The following is a 23,482-nucleotide window of genomic DNA, read 5'->3' on the forward strand; positions in this document are numbered from 1 at the left end:
CAGCAACAAAAATCTGGCAAATCAATCAATGCATTTCTCACCTTTCATTGGATTAGGGAATGCAGTAGGTATTTTCGGTGTAAAAGCAGCAGCCGTTGAATTATAACTAAGAGAGAAATTGCATACACTCCTCAAATCAATAATGCAACTAAAGTAACGTGGAATAATGATGCATAATCCCAGATTCTTCTACAGTAAACTAGGCACTAGTCTCCCAGGGCCATCCCTCAAACTCCACTGTCAGTCTTGCCTTCTCTAAATTCATTATCTATTGTATACTTTCATCAAGTTCTGTAGATTCTTCCTTCAATACAATATGTATGTATTCTTCCTTAACCTTGATCCTCTAATTTCAGAAATGTCCCATTCCTACAGCCAGCAATTAGCCTCATTATTTCAAACCTGAGTTCCTGCAAAGAAGTCCTGCCACTAGTAAGGGAAGATGGTGTAATAGAAACCGTACATGATTTTTTCAGTATAATTCTAATTGTAATTCTATCATTTATTTGTTTAAACCCCTCCAAATGTTAGATACCTAATATAAAGATAATGCTAACAATTAATTTCTTTCTCTAGAATTATGGAAGAATCAAAGGGATAACATAAATGAAATTGCACAGCTAGTAATACACTAAACTATGGGTTAAAAAAAAAATTTATGTTAACAAACCCTCTATGGAACCTAGTATCTTATGAAGCTTCCTTCCTATTTCTGACTCAGGCCAGATGTTGATTTGACAAAAATATTCTGCATCTCAGACACATGGAAAGATGTTCAAAATCACTAATCATCAGGAAAATGCACATCAGAAGCATCTTATATCAATTAGAATGGCTATTATCAAAAAGACAACAAATATAAAGTGTAGGGAGGCTGTGGACAAAAGGAAACCCTCATTCACTGTTGATAGGATGGGAAATTGGTACATCCACTGTGGAAAACAGGATGGACATTTCTCAGAAAATTCAAAAGAAAACCACTATGTGATCCAGAAATTCCACTTTGGGTATTTACCCAAAGAAGACAAAACAGTGATTTGAAAAGATATACATACCCCAATGTTCATTGCAACATTATTTACAGAAGCCAAGATATTAAAAAACCTCTATGTCTATCAATAGATAAATGGATAGAGAAGATGTGGTATATATACACAGCAGAATATTACTTCCCCATAAAAAGTAAAATAAAAAGATTGTCATTTGTGACAATGTGAATGAATGTAGAGGGAATTAAGCTAAGTGAAATAAGTCAGATAGAGAAAGACGCTTATATGTGGAATGTAGAAAACAAAACAAGGAGTTCCCTTGTGGTTCAATGGATTAAGGATTTGGTGGTGTCACTTCTGTGGTTCGGTTACATCTGTGGTGAGAGTTGGATCCCTGGCCTGGGAACTTTGCCTGCCATGGGTGCAGCCAAAACCAAGACAAATACTTAAGAGAATAAATGAGTGGTTGCCAGAGGGAAGGGTGGTGAGGGCCCAAAATAGGTTAAGAGGATTAAGAGGTATAAACCTCAAGTTAAAAAGTAAGTAAGCCTTAAGGATATAATATACAACATAAGAAATATGGTCAATAATATTGTAATAATAGTGTAATAACTTTTGAGGGGGACAGGCGGTTACTAAATTTATTCTGGTGGTCAGTTGATAATGCGTGAAAATGCTAAATCACTTTGCAGTACACCTGAAAATAATGTAATATTATATGTCAGAAACAACAAGGAGTTCCCACTTCGGTGCAATGGGATCAGCAGCGTCTTGCAAGCACTGGGATGCAGGTTAAGGATCCAGTGTTGCCGCAGCTGCAGCTTAGGTCACAACTGCAGCTCAGATCTGATCCCTGGCCTGGGAACTCCATGCGCTGTGGCGCGGCCAAAAAAAAAGAAAAAAAGAAAATCCTACGTCTTATTTCTTTTAAGGGTTAAAAAACCTCAAATGTATTTAATATTTATTAGAGCTATAACAGCATGTCTTAGTTATCTTTCACTGCCTGTCCAGATCCTTCCCCATCATTCCATAAACTTTTGTCTGCCCTGAGAAAGGAAAAGTGGAAGTGTCAAGACAAATTAGGAGGATATTTTCATGATTCGAACAACAGATAGTGATAGTTTAAACTACAAATGAACATTGAAATAAGAACCAATGTAGCTTGAGAGGAAATCCACTGCCTGAGGAGAAGGTGAGGGAGTGGCAAGATTCGAAGGTGAGTCCTACAATTCTTGTTTGTAGAGCAAAAGGAAAGGCCAAGTAATTTAGGAATCTGAAAAACCTATGGGAAGAACAAATAAATTTAGGGGGCAGATAGTCATGAAGTCTGGAAGGAAATAGAAGATACAATTAGATTTTCATCCACAATGGTATTATTTTAAAATAGATTTTGATTCATTCTTTGTACATCTGAACTTTCTGGATTTTAATTAGAATGCATGTCTTTTATATTAACATTAACAATTCACCACTTGTTATGCCATCCACAAAAAAACTGACTTTAACCACAAAGATAAAACACGTTAAGTCTAAATCATAAAAATATGCAATAAAACACTAATTAAAAGAAATCTTGAGGGACTAAGTTAAACTTTGGAATGATGTATATCACTAGGGAAAAGGCGGACCACTCCATGTTAATAAAAGGGCCAATTTATCAAGAAGACGTAGAAATCTTAAATGAGTATAAGCCTAGTAATAGTGATTCAGAATATATGAAAATATCCAAGTACATACAAAAACAGGTGTCACTTGAAAGAAGAAATAGAAAATCCACAATTATAGTATGGAATCTCGTCACTCCTCTCTCAGTAATGGGCAGAACAAGTAGATTAAAAATCATTACTTCCCTGCACTAGGATGACATGCAAATTCATGAGGCATTCCATATTTTTTTGGAAACTCCATGTGCAGCAGGTGTGCCCTATAAGGAAAAAAGACACACACACACACAAAAATCAGTACTCACAGAGTACACTTAAACAACACCAGTGAACAACTGAACCTAATCAATGTTTTAGAATACCTCAGCTGCCCACCAGAGAATATATACTTCCCTCTGTGGAAATTTCACCAAAAAAAAATCCATATTCTAGGCCATAAAAGGAAGTCTTACTACATTTAAAAGGGTTAAAGCCTTGGAGATATGTCCTCTGACCACAAAAATCAAAGTATACATCAATAGCAGAAAGATGACTGGCAACATTTAAATGCATTTTGAAATTAAACAGCATCTTTTTAAAATAAGATGTTTTGGAGAAAAACAAAGAAAATTGGAAAATATTTTGAACTAAATGCAAATGAAAGCACACACTGTTAAATTTGTAATATTCAGCTAAAGCATGGCTTACAGGGAAATTTATAGTAGTGTTTGTATTTTAAACAAAGAAAAAGGTTAAGGTTAATTATATAAGCTTCTCCCTTAGGAAATTAGAAAAAGTTAATAATTAAATTCAAAATAAGCAGAAGATAGAAAGTAATAAAGATAAGAAGAGCTACTAATGAAAGGTAAAGCAGAAAAACAACAAAGAAAATCAATGGAATCCTTTGCTGTGCAAAAGCTTGTCAGTTTGATTAGGTCCCACCATTGGTTTATTTTTGCTCTTATTTCTGTTGCCTTCGGAGAATGACCTGAGAAAATATTCACGAGGCTGATGTCAGAGAATGTTTTGCCTATGTTCTCTTCTAGGAGTTTGATGGTGTCTTGTCTTATATTTAGATCTTTCAGCCATTTTGAGTTTATTTTTGTGCATGGTGTGAGGGTGTGTTCTAGTTTCATTGATTTGTATGCAGCTGTCCAGGTTTCCCAGCAATTCTTGCTGAATAGACTTTCTTTTTCCCATTTTATGTTCTTGCCTTCTTTGTCAAAGACTAATTGACCATAGGTGTCAGGGTTTATTTCTGGGTTCTCTATTCTGTTCCATTGGTCTGCCTGTCTGTTTTGATACCAGTACCACACTGTTTTGATGACTGTGGCATTGTAATATTGCTTGAAGTCTGGAAGACTTTGCACAGTAAAGGAAACTAAAAAGAAAACAAAAAGACATCTTACACAATGGGAGAAAATAGTTTCAAATGATGCAATGGATAAGGGCTTAATCTCTAGAGTATACAAGCAACTTATACAACTCAACAGCAAAAAAAGCCAACCACCCAATGGAAAAATGGGCAAAAGACTAAATAGACATTTATCCAAGGAAGGTATACAGATGGTCAACAAGCACATGAAAAACTGTTCAGTATCCCTGATTATTAGAGAAATGCAAATCAAAACTACCGTGAGATACCACCTCACACCAGTCAGAATGGCCATCATTCATAAGTCCATAAATAACAATTGCTGGAGGGGGTATGGAGAAAAGGGAACCCTCCTACACTGTTGGTGGGAATGTAAGCTGGTACAACCACTATGGAGAACAGTATGGAGGTACCTTAGAAATCTATACATAGAACTACCATATGACCCAGCAGTCCCACTCTTGGGCATATACCCAGACAAACTTTCCTTAAAAAATACACATGCACCCACATGTTCATTGCAACTATATTCACAATAGCCAAGAAATAGAAACAACCCCAATGTCTATTGACAGATGGTTGGATTGGGAAGATGTGGTATATATACACAATGGAATACTACTCAGCCATAAAAAAGAATGACATAATGCCATTTGCAGCAACATGAATGGAACTAGAGACTCTCATACTAAATGAAGTAAGTCAGAAAGAGAAAGACAAATACCCTATGATATCACATATATTTGGAATCTAATATATAGCACAAATGAACCTTTCCACAGAAAAGAAAATCATAGACTTGGAGAATAGACTGTGGTTGCCTGGGGGGAGAGGGAGGGAGTGGAAGGGATCAGAAGCTTAGGGTTAAGGGATGCAAACTATTGCTCTTGGAATGGATTTATAATGAAATCCTGCTGTGTAGTATTGAGAATTATGTCTAAATACTTACATCACAACACAACAATGGGAGGAGAAAGTATGTATACATGTAAGGATAACTTGAACCCCTTGCTGTACAGTGGAAAAAATAAATAAAATTTAAAAAAAAGAAAATCAATGGAATGCTTGAGATGGCAAATAGAATTGATTTCAAGGGAACATGGGAGTGATTAAAATATTTCTAATCTTGTTTGTGGTGTTAGTGAAATGATTACACAACTTTATCAAAACTAATCAAACTGTAACCTAAAAATGTATCTAAAACTAAGTGTATCCTAAAATCAATTTAAACTGCATCTTAAACTATATACAGTAAAAAGCTTACTTTAAAAGATTCTTTACCTTATATATTCCAGATACAAGGTCTTTGTTGTTTATTTGTATGTTAAGATATCCTGACATTCAATGGCTGGACTCTTTACTATCTCATAATATTTTTTAGTAAGCTTTTTATTTTAGAATACTTAGATATGTAGACTAAATTGCAAAGAGAGTTTCCATACACACAACACCCTGTTTTCCCTAATGTTAGTATTTAATATTTAGTTAGTATTTAATATGTGTGTTTATCACAACTAATGAACTGATCTTGGAGTTTCCATCATGGTGCAGTGGAAACGAATCCGACTAGGAACCATGAGGTTGCCGGTTCCATCCACAGCCTCACTCAGTGGGTTAAGGATCCAGCATTGCCATGAACTGTGGTGTAGGTGGCAGACACGGCTTGGATCCTGCGTTGCTGTGGCTGTGGTGTAGGCCAGCAGCTGTGGATCTGATTAGACCCCTAGCCTAGGAACCTCTCTATGCCACAGGTACTGCCCTAAAAAGACAAAAAGACAAACAAACAAACAAAAAACTATTGAAGTGATCTTGATACATTACCATTAATCAAACAACATACTTTATTCATATTTCCTTAGTTTTTACCTAATGTCCCTTTCCTGTTCCAGATTCCCATCCAGGATACCATAGTGCATTTAGCTGTCATGTTTGCTTAGGCTTCTCTTGACTGTGATATTTCTCAGACTTTGCTTTTGATTACCTTCTAGTTTCAAGGAGTACCAGTCAGTATTTTGTAGAATATCCCTCAGTTGATATTTCTCTGATTTTTTTCTTATGGTTAGTCTGGATTATATGCTTTTTGAAGGAAGACCAAAGATGTAAAATCCCATTTTCATCAAATTATATCACCTTGATGTTGATGTTGATACTGGATGTTGCTCTGGCTGAGAGAGTATTTCCCAGGTGTCTCCATTATAGAGTCATTCTTTTTCTTATCTTTCCATACTGTGGTCTTTGGAAGAAAGTCACCGTGAGCGTCACACATTTAAGGCGTGGGGAATTATGCTCAAAATCCTTAAGAGCACTGTATCTATATTCATGTTTCGGAATCCCTCTCCACGAGAAATGTGTTTTGTCTTCTGCTGTGCTATAATTTGAATGTTTGTGTCTCCTCCAAATTCATATGTTGAAATTTTAATGCTCAATGTGATAGTAATAGGAGGTGGTGCCTTTAGGAAGAGATTAGGTCTTAAGATCAATCCCCATGAATATGATTAGTGTCTTATTATAAAGAAACCCACAGAGCTCCCTAGCACCTTCTCCCATATGAGGGCACAGTGAAAAGATAGCTGTTTTATAAACCAGGAAATCCTGACTAAACTGTGAACCTACTGGCACCATCATCCTGGACTTCCCAGCCTCCTTCCCAGACTTCCCAGAACTATAACAATTAATGTTTATTATTTATATGCCAACCTACTTAATGACATGTTTTGTTACAGCAGTCTGAACATACTGAGATGCCCCACTTAGTTATGTATGTATTTAATCATGTACTTATGTCAGGATGGAAACATGGATAGTAATTTTAAAGTTTGTGTGGCCATCCAATATGTTATCTATTTTGTTTCTTAAATTGTTCCAGCTTTGGTCACTGAGAAATCTTTCAATTCGCTGCTGTGCCCTCTTGACATACGCTCTTGATTGTGTGTTTTTGTTTCCCTTTTTTGAGTGCATTCTTAATTTTTGGCATGAAAAGATGCCCCAGGCTTATCTTATATGTTCCCTATCCTACCCTGGAATTACCTGTCTCTCCAAAGAACTCTGTTTCCTTTTATTGAAGAGTGATATTAGAAACTAAGGTCTGGTTGCTAGTTGTACTCCTTGCTACCAGGATGTAGTTGCTTTTGTGCCCTCTCAGCTGTCAGAGCAAGAAAATATGAATGTCTTTTGTGAATTTTAATTAATAAGAAATTTATGCATTTAATTTCTGAATTTAAAAAACTTTAATGCTCTGTTTAATAAATCTTTCACTATTTCAATCTCTTGAGATGTACGCTATGATTTTTAAAAGCATATTGTTTTACTATCTACACTTATTTATTCAGTTATCTGATTTTATTTGTGTATATCATGATGTGTGAGTCAAATTTTCTTATTTCTATGTGGATATCTAAGTGACCTAGAATAATTTATTAAAAAGACTAACCATTCTCCATAAGTAACTTGTAATGAATTTGTATCCAGAATGTAAAAAAATAAATCTTGCAAAGCAGTAAGAGTAGGAACAATAACCTGAAAGAAGTCTGGTCTTGAAACTTCAAAAAATTTTTATATAAATTAAGGGTTTATTACAAAATATTAGTTTCTTATTGTCAGTGATTCAAAAAAGCAAAGCCATGAGCCCTGGATGGAGCTAAAGGTTAAAAGCCTGCCTTAGGAAGAAGGTTTCAGGCACTGGACCACAATCCCCAGCTGGTGGTCTCCACAGGGCAGCTGCTATCCACTCCTTCTCCTCAAGGACCATGTTCACTGTGTGCTCCCTGGTGTGATGCCCATGTCTTTCTTGAAATTCTGAGGAATGAATGGCTAAACCTTAGCTTTGAGGACTGGCCAATAAGGGTGGCCATGCTGCAGTGCAGAAAAATGGGTGTGAAGACCATGGCTGCTGTGCTCCTGGGGCTGCCCACCTGAATCTTGATTCGCTCTACTACTTTCAGTTCTTCTAGCATATGAGTCATTGATGGAGCTAATCAGATTGAAGATCTACCATGTCAGTGCTATCTGGAAGTGCTCACCTTCCTTGCCGAGATCACTGACCACTCCCTAAAGCTTGTAGATGAAGGGGTCCACATTCATTAAAAAAAAAAAAAAAAAAAAAAAAAAAAAAAAAAAAAAAATCCTTGAGAGGAGTTCCCATTGTGGCTTAACAGGTTAAGGACCCGATGTTGATTTGATCCCTGGCATTGCTCAATGGTTAAGGATCCAGTGTTGCTGCAAGCTACAGCATAGGTCATAGATGCAGCTTGAATCTGGTGTTGCCATGGGTGTGGAGTAGGCCACGGCTATAGCTTTGACTCATCCCCTAGCCTGGTAACTTCCATATGCCACAGGTGTGGCCATAAAAAGAAAAAAAAAAAGTAGCATGGAGAAATTAACTATGTTGTAGTCATATAATGTAATATTAAACAGCAAGGAAAATAATGATAAAAAAATCCAAACTTTAAAAAAACACACACTTTATGATTTCATTTTATGTTTCAAAGATAAGCAAAGCTTCTCTGTTGTGTTAGAAATCAGGAAAGTGTTTTCTTTGGTCGGAAAAGGAGCATATGCCTAGGAAGAGACTCATCCATCTTCTTGGGTTTTAGCAATGGTTTAATTTCTCAATTTTGGTGGTATTTACATGAGTATGTTTAGGGCAATGATAATTCATAGATCTATAGGCTTAAAATTGTTAATTTTGTGTATATGATGGTTCAGTTTATAAAAAAATAAAATTCATTGTGTAAAAGTAGGAAAAACAGGAGTTGGAGGATCTATAATTGTATGCCTTGCTGTCACTGAATATTACGGAATTTGCCTTATCTGCAAGTCGAAAGAAGTGTCACTTGGAATAAAGATGAATTTAAGGCTTTGTCAAAGGCCTTATATTTAGAGGTAGGTTGTGCTGCAGAGAAAAGGTCGAGAATTAATATTAAAAAATGTGTATACTCTGATTTGAAGTGTGCCTGTTTTAAGGACCTGGAAAGTATTACATCCTTCCCCTTAAAATGACTCCTAGATACAGAGGCCAGCAATAAAGGCAATGCTTACAAAGATTTTTTTTTTTTGTAAATCCACATTTCATGTACATTAATAACACTTTAATTTATAAGGATTAATGATATTTTGATGAACACCAAAGCTATTAATGATTAATCTGGCTATTATAGAGTGCTTCTGCCTGAGATAATGTTTTGCAATCCTGGCATTAGCACAATCCATCTGGCTCTTACATTTATGCATATTTAGATGGAAGTGCATCAAATGTTGTATTGAACACTGATAACATATTTAACAAATCCATTATTCCCAGATGAAATAGTTTTTCTCGCTTGTGAAACACAGCTCTCTTAATAAATATCTCCATCTTTTTATTCCTTTCTGAACTTAAGTGAGTTTGAGTTTATTTTTTTTACTATGAGGTTAAGATACGTAACACTTTCATTTTCTGGTATTATAAGATCCTTTTTCTAGTTTTTACCACCTATGGCCTAAGCATGAGTAATTTCAGTTGGATATTACTCCATAATAATCATCCTTGACTTCAATAATATAGTGAAACAAATTTCTTCTGATGACTCCTGAAATATATATGGTTGCTTGTTCCACAATACAGATAGTACTTATGTTATTTTTTCCAATTGCTCCAAATTTTATCATTTTAACATGAAGAGCACCAATAAACATCCAGGTTCTTCTAGTATCTTAGCAATAGCATCTCTAAAGTGGGGAGGGGTTATTTAATTTAGAATGGCAAATAGTATGAAAGGTCTTCAAAAAATTAAAAATAGAACTGCAATGTGATAAGGTATTCCCATGTTGGAGTACTTATCCAGACGAACCTAAGTGAAAATCTAGAAAAGATATTTGGACTCATGTTAAAGGCAGCATTATTCACAATAGTCAGGATGTGAAAACAAACTAACTATCTATTGATAGATGACTGGATAAAGAAAATGTAGCATATACATACAGTGGACTATTGTTCAACCAAAAAAGGGGGGGATTCTGCCATATGCGACAATGTGGATGAACCTTGAGACACTATGCTAAGTGAAATAGGCCATAGAAGCACAAATATTGCTTGATTCCACTTATATGAGTTATCTAAAATAATCAGACTCTTAGAAGAATATAGTAGAATGATGCTTGTAAGGACTTGGGACAGGGAAATGGGAAGTTGCTGTTCAACAGGTATAATGATTCAGTTATGTAGGTGGACTGTGTTTGAGAGATGTGCCATTACATGGTGCTTAGAGATAACTATACTGTACTGTATACTTAACGCATTTGTTAAAAAGTTACATTGTATCTTAAATGTTCTTGAAACAGTTTGTTAAAATGATAAGTCAAAAACTTAATATACATCAAATTCTGACTCAGAAGTCAAAGGACTAATGGCAACATTTGTGAAGTGTTGATTACATGTACAGGAAATGCTTTTAGCCCACTTCCAGTCACTTTCTCTAGATACAGTCCTGTTATTGGAACAGAATAACATTATTGTTATTAATTATTTTTTATACCTACTTTTTTGGGAGATACGGTTATTTGATGTTACAGAATATACCTCTGGATAAATGTACACATTTTCTAAAATTATGAATTCTTAGTAAATTCAAGACTAATATTAAATTCATATATTTTTTAAAAATTTTTATAATTACTCTTTGGATCAAAATAGCATAGTTTTTGTTATATCACTAACTTGAGATTTCACAAACTAGAGTGAATTTACAATCTACAACTGGAATTATATTATTTCACATAAATTATCACATTTATTCTGTATTTTATTTTCTTATTAAAGAGCATTGATTATTTATTTTTCAGATGATAAAAGACACTTAAAGTTATAGCGTTTTACCTAAAGTTTCATTACTAATGCATGGAGGAATTGGCAATGATTCTAGGGCTGTCTTATTAAGGGAATGTCCTTTTCACTATTGCATTCTATTCAAACGTGTGTTTGTAATTCATTGGTACCGCTGGATGCGCCATCTCTCAAAGACTGTTCTGTAATCAAATATATTTAGGAAATGCTGCATACAGCCTCATCCTCTTGGAAGCATACTCAACACATGAGTATTATTAAGGTTCAGAGAATTTCTGCAAAGACAAACTTAACTTTCTTTAACCAAGGGATTTCCTAACATGTTTTACCTCAAGCCCTTTTCACCAGTTAATATCTTAGTACAAGTTTTCTAAGGAACATGCTGGAAGACTGAATGTTATATCACAGTTGCCTAATTTTTCTAAAAAAATTATGATTTGTCATAGTCATGGTTGAAATACTGATGCTTGAGACGACATAAATGAACTTGAAAATACTAAGTGAAAGAATCCAGATGCAAGAGGCCATATTATGACCCTGTTTGTATCAAATATCCAGAACAGAGAAATAATACATAGAGATAGAAAGCAGATGAGGGTTAACCAGAGGCTGAGTGGAAGGGGAATGGAGACTGACTGCCAATGAGGATGAGATATCTTCTTTCTGTGGTTATGAAAATTTTCTGGAATTATGATTATGTAGTAGAAATTTACTGTCTGAGAATTACATTTCAATAATGCTGGTATTAAAAATTTAACAGAAACAAGAGGAATATACATGGATATTAAGTATAGTAGTAATTACATAAATTTAAAGCAGATTTGATTGGTAACATTTTTGTTTTAAAAATTAGTGAATTTGAAAAGTGATTGCATTTTCTACCTAGCATGGTCTTGGGAGCCAGATTAATCAAGTTATGAAATTAAGTTCTATATCTTTCCAACTGTGTGATGTTGGACAAGCAATTTTGTTTTGTTGTTGTTGACAAGCAAATGATGATTGCTTTCTCATAAAATGGGGATAACAGCCACCTCATTGAGTGATGGATACTGAGGAGACAACACACGTTAGCACTTTGCACTGGTGTGGCACCGTTGGGGGTCCGGTACTTTTTAGTTACCATCAATAATATGCCAATGGATGAAGAATGTCTTCTATTGCCAGTTCTCTCATACTGCCTATGGCTGCCTTGGCATCCAAAAGGGTGGTGGGGAAAAGAAAGATTTTTAATTGGGACTGAGGATAGTCCCAATTAAAAATGGAAAGGCCATGTTCTGTGATTTTGGTTACCCATGGTGTGTGGTTCTGGCTGTGTGCTATGGATAGAAGACACTGTTTATTGAAAATTTCTATAGTATTTCCTTAAACAATATACACATTTCTATTAGTCAGTGTAATATTTTATAATAATAAAAAGGATAATCTACCATCATATTTCGATTATAAGCATTTTCTAAGACATGAATAAATAAAAATGTGAAGGACCAGCAAGATTTCATTTGTAGTATTGAAATTCGGTTCAAATTTATCTGGAAAGTAGTTTGAGGGCCTCAGTGTATTTATATGAATTGTGCTCTTCTTTTGGAAATTTGTCATAATGAAAAAAGGAAAAAAAAATCTTTGAGTATTAATAGTATTTTTAGGATGTTGAGAGTTTAGTCAAGCAACTCCATGGTATTGCTTCCTTGATATCTGTTTTGGCCAAGCAGCCTTCACGGAGGCTTAAACTGACACTAGCCACTCATGCAAGTGTATCCTCTAGATAAAAGTCCGCAGAATCACAGGCAAATGTCAATTCTTCATATGACTTTCCAAACTGCCCCTGTGATAAACAATTTCCCCTGCCTCCCAGGGCCACCTCCCTTATGTGCCACCTAGATAAGACCCCCTTGGAACTTGAGAAAGCCCTGCTCTTTTGGTTTGAATAGACCAATCAGGCCTTAGACCAGGAACACCAAAGTACTCCACCCATGAATCCTAACAAAGCCCTTTGTTGCTCTGTCTACACCTTTCCTTGACCCTGTGTTGCCCCTCAAGGCATGCCTAGTACTTCTTCCAGGACCAGTGAGTAATCTTTCTATTCAATTTCTCCAAGGCTTAACATTCTATACTCCAGGGCTCTACTCAAGAAACGTTAATTTAACAAACTCATAATATAGGTTACTTAATAATAATACAGTTGGAAACAAAGTGACCAAAATAGGAATATAATTAATCATATTATGCTTTATTTACTAGATGGAATATTATGCACTCATTAAAATGTTCTTTTAATGAGATGATACACCAAAATGCTTTTTAAAAAATACTAAATGATAACCATAATATAAAAGTGTGCATATATAATGACTTAAAATATATAAAATATTCGTGAAAGACACAATGAAAAGAAACCCATAAAATCACCAAATCCAAATAGTGATCTTTTGATAGATGGGACTGTTTTTTTTCTTGCTTATTGATAAATTTATTTCCAAATTTTGCACAATAAATATATATTTTATAAATATGTAAGATGTTAGACACCGAGGAGAAGTCTTGTAGTCTAACATAAGAGAATCTAATATGGTCAAATCAGATATATTTTTGCAAAGTTCAAGAAAATAATGCCAAATATCAATAAAAATAAAATAATGATAGTCATTTGCATTTGCAAATGTTTTACATTACAGATGTGTGTTCTAAGAGATTTATATGCATTGATTATCTAAATTGTGACAACCACCCTGTGACATAGTATTGTTCTTGACTTCATTGAACATTTTGGGAAGATGAAGCAGTTTATGAATATGAAAATTTCTCAGCTAGCAAGTGTCAACATTCAAACCTAAGCAGTCTGGCTCCAATAAGCTAAACACTATTAGAATAAAATCAGCAGTGTTAGTGCTCAGTAGATTCCAGTATTCCTAATAAATTTTCTTACAAGTTAAAAAAAAAAAAAAAACTAACAGTATTTTAACCTTCAGACCTTTAGTCAGTTAAAGAAAGGAAGATTTATATACACACACATGCAAACACACACATTCACAAATAAAAACATGATGATTAATTTTCCTGACTTTCTAAATGTCCTTTGTAAATAATTTACAGTGAATGACTTATTTGCTCCACGAAAAAAGGTATGCATTTGTTAATTAAACTTGACTTTATTTATATGACTTCTATTTTAAGAGTGAAATTTTGCCATAGGACTTTTGATAATCAAGGCATTCAGAACCTAAAGATGGTGCCTTGAAAAATGTAGACAAAATAAAACAGAAAGGTTCAAATATTTCAGGCATCTATTCTAGACAACTTGGATTTAGGCACACAAGATTATGTTAAGCTTACAGTTTTGTCTTAATTTACCTAATGTGTTTTAAGATATCAGTGAATTCAAAGACAGTCCTCCTTCTCCATCCTAGATGTGAATTCTCACCAAAAAAAGTAGTAAAACAATCTGAAATTTCCATTATCTTAAAGTTCCAGTTTTAATTAAACTTATTAATGTCACATGAAGGACCTTTTCTTTAATAAGCAATTTGTTACCGGTTAACCTTGAGTCTTACTCAAAACATACACACACACGTTACTAGATACGATTGCCTTTAAAATACGCTAATGTATGAGGGTATTGGTATATAGAATTCTAGTAGTGACTAATTCTCAACTGTTATCTCTATTACATTTATTCTATGCAGAAAAAGCAACATTGAAAGATTGTGAATATATTTTATGTTTATAAACACATATTATGAGATACAGCAGTGTGTAGGGTAAAGATTAAGAACTCTTTTAATTCTTTGGATTATTTCTCCAGATAATAGTGATATTACTTCATTCACTGAACTAGTTATTGCCTAATAGAGCTCTAGCAGACTGAAAGAGTTAATAAAGCTTCCAAGTGACACAGAGTAAAAAACAATTTATTACCAGTTGAAATATCCTAATAGACTATACATCCCTAAGGCCTTTATAGAGCAGCATTTAATACTTATACTCCAGGTCGATAACTTAAACACTCATATCAACTCTCTATGCAAAGCTGTCAAGTCTATTCTAATAAAAATATTATTTGTTTAGACAGACCTTGCATCAAACGTCCCCAAACTTCTAATCCTGGGAAATTCAAACCTTGCAGAATAATTTCTGAGACGTCTAATCCACTATATTTTTTCTTATATTAGTCAGGGTTAATTATGGGTTATCTTTGCTGCCAGATTTTTGCCCACCTTTTATGAACTGCATGAAATACAAGAGATATAGAGCAACACTAATCAAACATCTTCTAGTAAAGAAGTGAAGAAACTCTGAAGCTTGATTCTTCAGTTTTTTGATACTGAAAAATAATTTAATTATTCAGAACCCTATTTTATCAACATAGTTATTTCTATGTTCTTTGCTACCATAAAATGTTCAGTTATTCTAATTGGATTTGTATGTGTATGTTTGTGTCTATGTCTCTGTGTGTTTCTTCCAGATTCCTATGTTTAGAAGTTCAGCATTACATTATTCATTATCAAAATTGTTCTAGGCATTATACCCACTCAACTCAATATCACATCATGCCACATCAAGACAACATTGGTCACCTTGCTTGTAGCAGTATGATAGGGTTTATTTTTCTTTGTCAAATATGATACACTCTGTTTAAAACTCTTTTACTGTGTATCTCCTTTGAACACAGCACTCCCCAAAATGACTCTGTGTGTGTGTGTGTGTGTGTGTGTGTGTGTGTGTGTGTGTAGAGTATAGTCCAACTCTAATGCTTTATCAAAAAATGGAGTTCTCATTGTGGCACAGCAGAAATGAATCTGACTAGTAACCATGAGGTTGCAGGTTCAGTCCCTGGCCTCCATGGGTTAAGGATCCGGCATTGCCATGAGCTGTGGTGTAGGTTAGAAGCTATTGCTCTGATTCCACTCCTAGCCTGGGAACCTCCATATGCCACAGGTGCGGCCCTAAAAAGCAAAACAAAACAAAATTCGGGTAAACATTTACAGAATACCAAGTACAGGGAGAGAAAGATATATTGCATACAAAAAATATAGCTTGATAATATAACAGACAGGACTTGAAATTTTCATTTGCTATCTTAATGGTGTAAACTTAGAAAAAATATAAAGAACTTCACTTATTCTTGGCTTCCTCTGTTATACCAGGTAGATGATAAATGAATTATAATTTTTATGTAAGCACTAAAGAGGGTAATGTATGAAAAGTGTTGGTGTATAATAATGATGTTGCTTATAATTTTCCTGATTTTCTCCATTAGATTCTCCCTTTTCTTTTTGTAGGCAACGGTACCTGCCTCCTTCCAGTTACTCAGTCCAAACCTGGAGTCACTAATGAATCCTTTCTATCACATCCCATGCCCACAGCAAACTTGTTTCACTTTCTCTGTATTTCTCTCTATTCATTACAATTAGCCTGGCCCAAGCTGCCCTCACCTCTTACTCAACTGTCTGCCTTTCTACACAGTTTATTCCCAATGCAGTCATCAGAATAACCTTTTTAAAATGTAAGTATGATCAAAACCTCTTATTCAACTGTCTGCCTTTCTACACAGTTTATTCCCAATGCAGTCATCAGAATAAACTTTTTAAAATGTAAGTCTGATCAAGTCACTCCCTTTCTTAAATCATTTTACCATCTTCTCCACTCATTTAGATTGAAAATCAAGTTTTTAAAATGGCTTATAATGCTCTAAAATAATTAGACTTACACCCTCAATGCCCCCCTTTATTTCCTGCCCCATTGTCTACCATGTTCTCTCCCTTCTCCTTATTCCAGCCAACATGGCCATATTCCTGGATGTACCAAGCAAGTTCCTATCTCTGGACCTTTGTGCTTGCTCTTCATCTGCTTCAAAGGCTTTTTGCCTGGTATCTGTGTGGCTCACTTTTTCAGCTTCCAATTTAAATGCCACTCTATGAGAGAAGACTTGAAGTCTTTTCTGATCATGTAATTTACACTAGTCACATATCTCATAATCATGTTTTTTACCTATCTTAATTGCCTCTGTAGTCCCACCTGACACAGCAAATGTGTACTTACTGGCTTATTTTCTATCTTTTTTATTTATGAGTTCCATGAGGGCAAGGTATTTTGTATGTTTTGCTTTCTTCTGTAACATGGCATCTGATGAATGTTGCTAGATAATAGGAGAATGATGAATATTTATTAATATTAGTTTATGAATATTAATATTAATCTTTAAAGAATAAATAAATGAACTGATCATCCAGTAGAATGTATGTTTGTAATAATGTTCCATGAGTAAAAGAAAGAATCTGAAAAGAACTTAGAAGAGAAAGTGATTGTCCTGGAAATATATATTCGAAGGAATCCAGATTTTAGAAGAAGCAGTCCATCAGATAAACACAAGCACACGCCCAATACTGAAATAATATCTCCTTCCTAAGCATTAAGCAGCGTGCTAGTAGGGAGAAGATGCTCAAAAATCATTTGTTGTTGGGACTCCTGCTGTGGCAACAGCAGGTTAAAGATCCTGCATTGTTTCTGCAGCAACTTTAGTCTCTGAGGAGGCATGGGTTGGATCCCCAGCCCAGCTTAGTGGGTTAAGGATCCAGCATTGCCACAGCCATGGAGTAGATCACAGTTGTGGCTCTGATTTGATTCTTGGGCCTGGGAACTTACATATGCCACAAGTGTAGCCAAAATAGAAAAAAATAATTTGTTGAATGGATGGTTGAAGATGAATGGAGATGGATGAATGGATGGATGACAAACAGAAGAAACTAAACTGTAATATTCTTGAATTTAAAATAAGTGAAGAAGGGGGAGTTCCTGTCATGGCACAGTGGTTAATGAATCCGACTAGGAACCATGAGGTTGTGGGTTCGATCCCTGCCCTTGCTCAGTGGGTTAAGGATCTGGCGTTGCCGTGAGCTGTGGTGTAGGTCGCAGATGCGGCTCAGATCCCACATTGCTGTAGCTCTGGTGTAGGCCCGTGGGTACAGCTCCGATTAGACCCCTAGCCTGGGAATCTCCATATGCCATGGGAGCAGCTCAAGAAAAGTCAAAAAGACAAAAAAAAAAAAAAGTGAAGAAGAATGTTGAGGCATGCTACCTACATTATCTCACAGGAATAAGAACATGACTATTAGATAGGCATGGGACATAGTAACGGTACTATTTTGTCCACTAGATGGAGTTTATAATAACAGGCACTCATACATGGGAGAAGAGGTACAGGTTTGGGAGCTCAGCCAATTTGGTTTCATTTCACAGGTCTGCAATTTTATATCTGGATAACTGTAAGTTCATTTCTTTCTTTCTTTCTTTCTTTGTGTCTTTTGTTTTTTGTCTTTTAGGCCTGCACCTGCAGCATATGGAGGTTCCCAGGCTAGGGGTTGAATTGGAGCTGCAGCTGCCAGCCTACACACAGCCACAGCAATGCCAGATCTGAGCCACGTCTGCGACCTACACCACAAAATATGGCAATGCCGGACCCTTACCCACTAATCGAGGCCAGAGGTCGAAACTGTGTCCTCATGGATCCTAGTCAGTTTCGTTTTTGGCAGAGTCAAGATGGGAACTCCTGTAAGTTCATTCCTTAACTTATAACAGTCTCAGTAGCTCATCTGCAGACACAGGTGTTTATATTTTATTGTTGTCATAAGGTCTTGATATAATAAGTGAAAGGTGCTGAAATATAACCAGTGCTTGTCCATGGTAATTATCATTTGGTAAAGGCAACCATTGCCTGTACCCTGTTGTCTTTGGTAAACCACCTAGCCTTGAACTCTTTCGTGCCCTTTGAAAACAAATTTTTGTTAAAAAGTTTATAATGAAAACAGTGGAATGTCTAGTTTTTAAAAAGCTAAATTCATTTAGCATAATTCCACATTTTTCTGCACTGTTTCACTATTGCACTACTTTAAGGAATATGGTATTTTACACATCGGCTAGTTCCAAGATAAAATGTAACATATTGGCTAAAACAGAGCCTTTATAATCAGAGTTGTGTTTCATTTCCTGCTCTGCCACACACACCTGTTTGACACTGGGTGAGTTAATTAACTTTCTCAGCCTCAGTGATCTCATCTCCGAAATAAGGATTAAAAACACCTATATCTTAGGGTTGTTATGAAGTCCAAAGAAGACATTTTAATACAAAGCTCTAACCTTATGTAAATGAGCTCACACTCAATTATTTTTCCCAAAAAACTCTGAGGGAAGTAATATTATTATCCCCTTTTGCAGAAGAAAATAGGAGGCAATGAATTGGGAAGTAATTTGCTCAAGGTGACAAACCTAAGTAAGTGAAAGGGCTGGATTTTGCACTAGAGAATCTAGTTCTAGAATACACTTATCTGCTTACTTATACTGCCTCTGTGTGCTCTTCTTGTAAGAATATGATGATGTTGAAGCCATTTGAAAAAGGTGGAAGGTGCATCATTTTTTTAATTCCTAAAAACTGTCAAAAGCCCCATGTACTACATTAGCTAGAGAGCTGTGACTTTTAAATTAAGGCTAAGCCTTTCTAACAAAAGTTGGAGACTCAAAATAATGCAAATTGTTTTTCCCATGGGAAAGTGTTTTCAATTTCATCTTAGAATTCAAGGGGATAATATGATTTATTGTAGTAAACAGTGACTTCATTTAACTGTTGAATTTTTATCTAGTCTGTAATGTGACAGATATTCATACTGATATATATATATATCATTCATATTGATTATATACATATATATATATATATATAGAGAGAGAGAGAGAGAGAGAGAGAGAATCAGCTCTGTGACTTGGTGTGATTCCCTTCATCTCTTTGATCTTCAGTTTCCCTTTGGGTAAAATCTGAACATATGCTTCCGAGTCATCACATGAAATCAATGCATGCCAGCAGTTTTCAAACTGTAAATACTGACAGATTACTAACATGATTAGTGATACATAATTCCAATTTCAGTTTGTAATAAATGGTATATTCACCCCACAAATGCCACTTTACTCCTCTATCTTTGGAAAATGATTTTTTTTTTACCTGTGCAGCAGTTCCCTAAAGATACATTTAAGCCATGAAGCTTAAAATAAAGGATAGCCTATTTTCCCTCTGAGAGATATTAATCTAATATCTGACACACTGCCATGCTTCTTAAACGTAATATATGGAACCTAATTTAGATTTTTCTTAATGACTTATGGTTATGAGAACTTCGAGTCAGTGTACTGAATATCATGCAATGATTGTGTCAGAGGTGGTGAAAGTGAGGGAGCAGCTGCTAAGGTACTAAATACCCTCTTTGTATAGCCCTTACATTGTGTACCTTCAGTCAATGAGTCACCCATTTCCTCTGCTTTGCCAAGGCTCCTTAGTACTCAGTGTAAGTAAGTACTGAGAACTTCTGTCAGTTCTTCTAACTCCTTTTCTGTAATCTGTTGTGAAGGGACTATTTCAAAACAGGTGCATTGAGATTATTACAACAGAGTCATTAAAGCATGGGGAATGCAAGTCAAGAGTCTCTTCTAAAGTAAAGTATACAGGTTTTGTCGGGAAAAAAGAATGATTCAGTGGCCATTGAATCCCAATAGAGATTGGATCTTAGTTGGCTGGATGATTTCGCAGGAAATCTTATCTCCAGATAACTGAGTATGTAATGCATTCCCTAAATATCAACAGCATCAGGTATCATGGTGGAGTGAAAAAAGTCTATGGGTTACTCTTATAAAAGATAGTAAAATAGTTCAGAAAAGACAGTAATCCTAGGATTCATTATTAAAACTACTCATGTTTCTTTGGACCATAAAGGGTCCTGGAGCATTCAGAGACTACCCTGCTCCAGCCGAAGGTTGTTGCTTAAAGAAGAGACTTGTTTAGTTTTTGTATCTAAATAGAGACCTTAAAGAAAAAGAGTGACTGATTTGTTTAAATATGTATGCTTCTTGCCTTAAAAACAAATATTTTTAGATACTGCAAACATCATTTTCAACACATTTAGATATTTGGACTTAATATATGCAAACAACTTTCTGAATTCCAAAACAAGGAAAGTGGAGAAACGTTTCATTTAAAAATATATTTGACAAGTTTAGATTACGGGGAAGAAAAGCCCTCTTTTGGACTTTCAGAATTGTCTGCAGCATATGCCTAATTACCCCCTCTACATGAGGAAGGAGGGTTTTGTTTAGCCCTATTTACAATGTGTTCTTACTTCCAAATTACATGTTTAACCACAGAAATGATAAGGCAGAGTGAATGTCACTTTGCTTTCATCCCAAATTGAGAAGGAGATAAAAAAGTAGATGAGGGCATATAGTTCTGTTATCAGGCCAAGTTTTGCTGCTTTCTTTTCCTACAAATTCTGCAAGTTGTTCTTTTACCCTCTGTGCTTATCTAATAATAGAATATTACAAAGCAAATTAATTTTTGTTTGTCAGGATTATTTTAAAGGTACGGTGAAGCTGCCAGTGACTAATTTTCGTGACAAAAAATAGCTTGAACTGCAGGAATGATCTGAAAAAAGTTTTTGGATAATAAATGGACCAAAGATAAAAGCCTTCTCACTAATGAGAGAAAGAAATATTCGGTTCTGCTGATTTGTGGTGGATTTTATCTTCCTACAGGAAAAGTGAAGACAAAATTTTTGAAGATGGCAGGTGGGTATGGGTGTGGCTATATGTGTCCTTGCCTGACCACTTTTGGTTGGAGAGATCTTTAGCTGCCCTCACAGGACATGCACTTTAGTCATAGTATATCTGCTTTGTTAAACAGTTGTTTAAGCTGTGTAAGGGTGAATGATGACAGAAAAGAGGTATATTGAGTTGCTCATTATTATTCTCTCTGCCACCTCTTTTCTTTCAGAATATAAGCAAAGTGATATTTATCACATGCTATAACCTTCATGGAAGTACAGAGAGAAAGAGAGAGAACTATGAGAAAAAAAATGAACTGAGTAGTACGTTGTAAGAATATTTTATTTATTTAGTACATTAACATTTAATATTCAGGTTTAATTTGTATCTTTAATTTTTGCCAGTAGTTTTAAGGATTGAGTTATTAGAGTAGTAAATTCTACCCAAGGCCATATAATTGTAAAATTAAAGCTATAGAATTTACTGTTTAAGTTGCAGCAAGTATGAAAAGATCCTCCCTACTTTCCATTATTTATTGTAGAGATGCCTTTAGTGATTTTACAACTGAGCAATTCTTGTGCTGATTCATATCATTAACCTCTTCCAGATTAATCTTCCCCAAGTAAGCTATTCTCAAAAAAGAATTTTTCTGATCAAATATCGTCAGATTCCCACTATGTATTACATTGACTCTAGAAAAACAACATGCAATCCAAGCCTTCAACAATGTTGTTCCAACTTATCATTCCTTTCAGACTGACCATTTACTCTTCATATATACCAGCTCTCAAGCTAAGTCAAGCTACTTGCCATTCTGCATACACTTTGTTTGTGTGGGGGAGGGCATTCTGGCATTTCTATTGAAATCTTCATAGAATATCTCAACACATATATATGTGATATATGAATATGTGTGTGTATATGTGTATATATACATATGCATATACAAAGAGATTTGTGTTCATAACATACCAACCTGTTAGCCACGTTCAAAGACATTCTCTTTACACTTGGCTCTCGTAGAACTTAACATTAGCATGAAAATAGGCATGCAATATAAAGTGAAGGAGGTAACGAATGAGTAGCAAATAAACTTTAACAAGGAATATGTTGAGAGTTTTTTCCTATCTCAATATATGCTCATGTATCAGAGTGAATGATCTGTTTCTCTTCACTGAATCATTGCTCCCTGATTTCATGATTCTAGTGTAAAAGTCTGTGTTGTAGGCTAAATGAGAAACAGGATGCCATGATGTTCAAAGGTATTGGGTCTAAAGTCACCATTTAAATGTTGACTTCTCTCCATAATATGTGAGTGTTTTTTGCGTAAATTCTTTAACCTCTTTGCGCCTTGGTGTCCTCATGTAGAAAATGAGTTGGTAATAGTACTTGCCTTTTAGGGTCATTACATTATTAGGTGAAATAATAAATGTACCAGTCTGAGGACTGTGTCTAGCACATGCCATGAGCTCAGTAAGTCTCAGCCGTTATTATTATTGCAGGTCATAAAGTCATCTGATTTTGTGTATTGCATATATTTCATATGATTTTCGTGAAATAACAATTACATAGTACATTAATTTGCGTTAATGTATTTCTTATCAAATTGTTTTATACAAATGTCCTCATCAACTATTTATATATTGCCAGAAATATACATGTCTTTTAAATTTGTAAGATGTTTCAGTTACTGTGAGAAAAAAAATTACACAAAACTATCAAATGCAAATATCACTTTACTAAAAGACATGCTAGAAACAAACCAAACCCACACATGTATTGAAACAATGATTAGTAGCTAAGTTCACAAAATGCTAGTGTGCAGCAGAAGCTATTATTTCAAACCTGTATTTAAGGGCAAACTACAAAAGTCCACATGTCCTGAAGTTCTGTGGAGCCATCAAGCTCCAGATGCCATGTTACAAACACCCATTTCCCAGCTGTCATCACACTTAATGGCAAGGAAGAGAGGCCAGCAGAGCTTCACATCCTGCACGGCAGGACCAGCACTTCAACCACCTCTAACATCAAACCTCACCTCTGTAACTTGTCAGCTATAATTAGGATAAATAGCCTT

This window comes from Sus scrofa, chromosome 2 (genome assembly GCF_000003025.6).
Source record: "Sus scrofa isolate TJ Tabasco breed Duroc chromosome 2, Sscrofa11.1, whole genome shotgun sequence".
Taxonomy (NCBI): Eukaryota; Metazoa; Chordata; class Mammalia; order Artiodactyla; family Suidae; genus Sus; species Sus scrofa.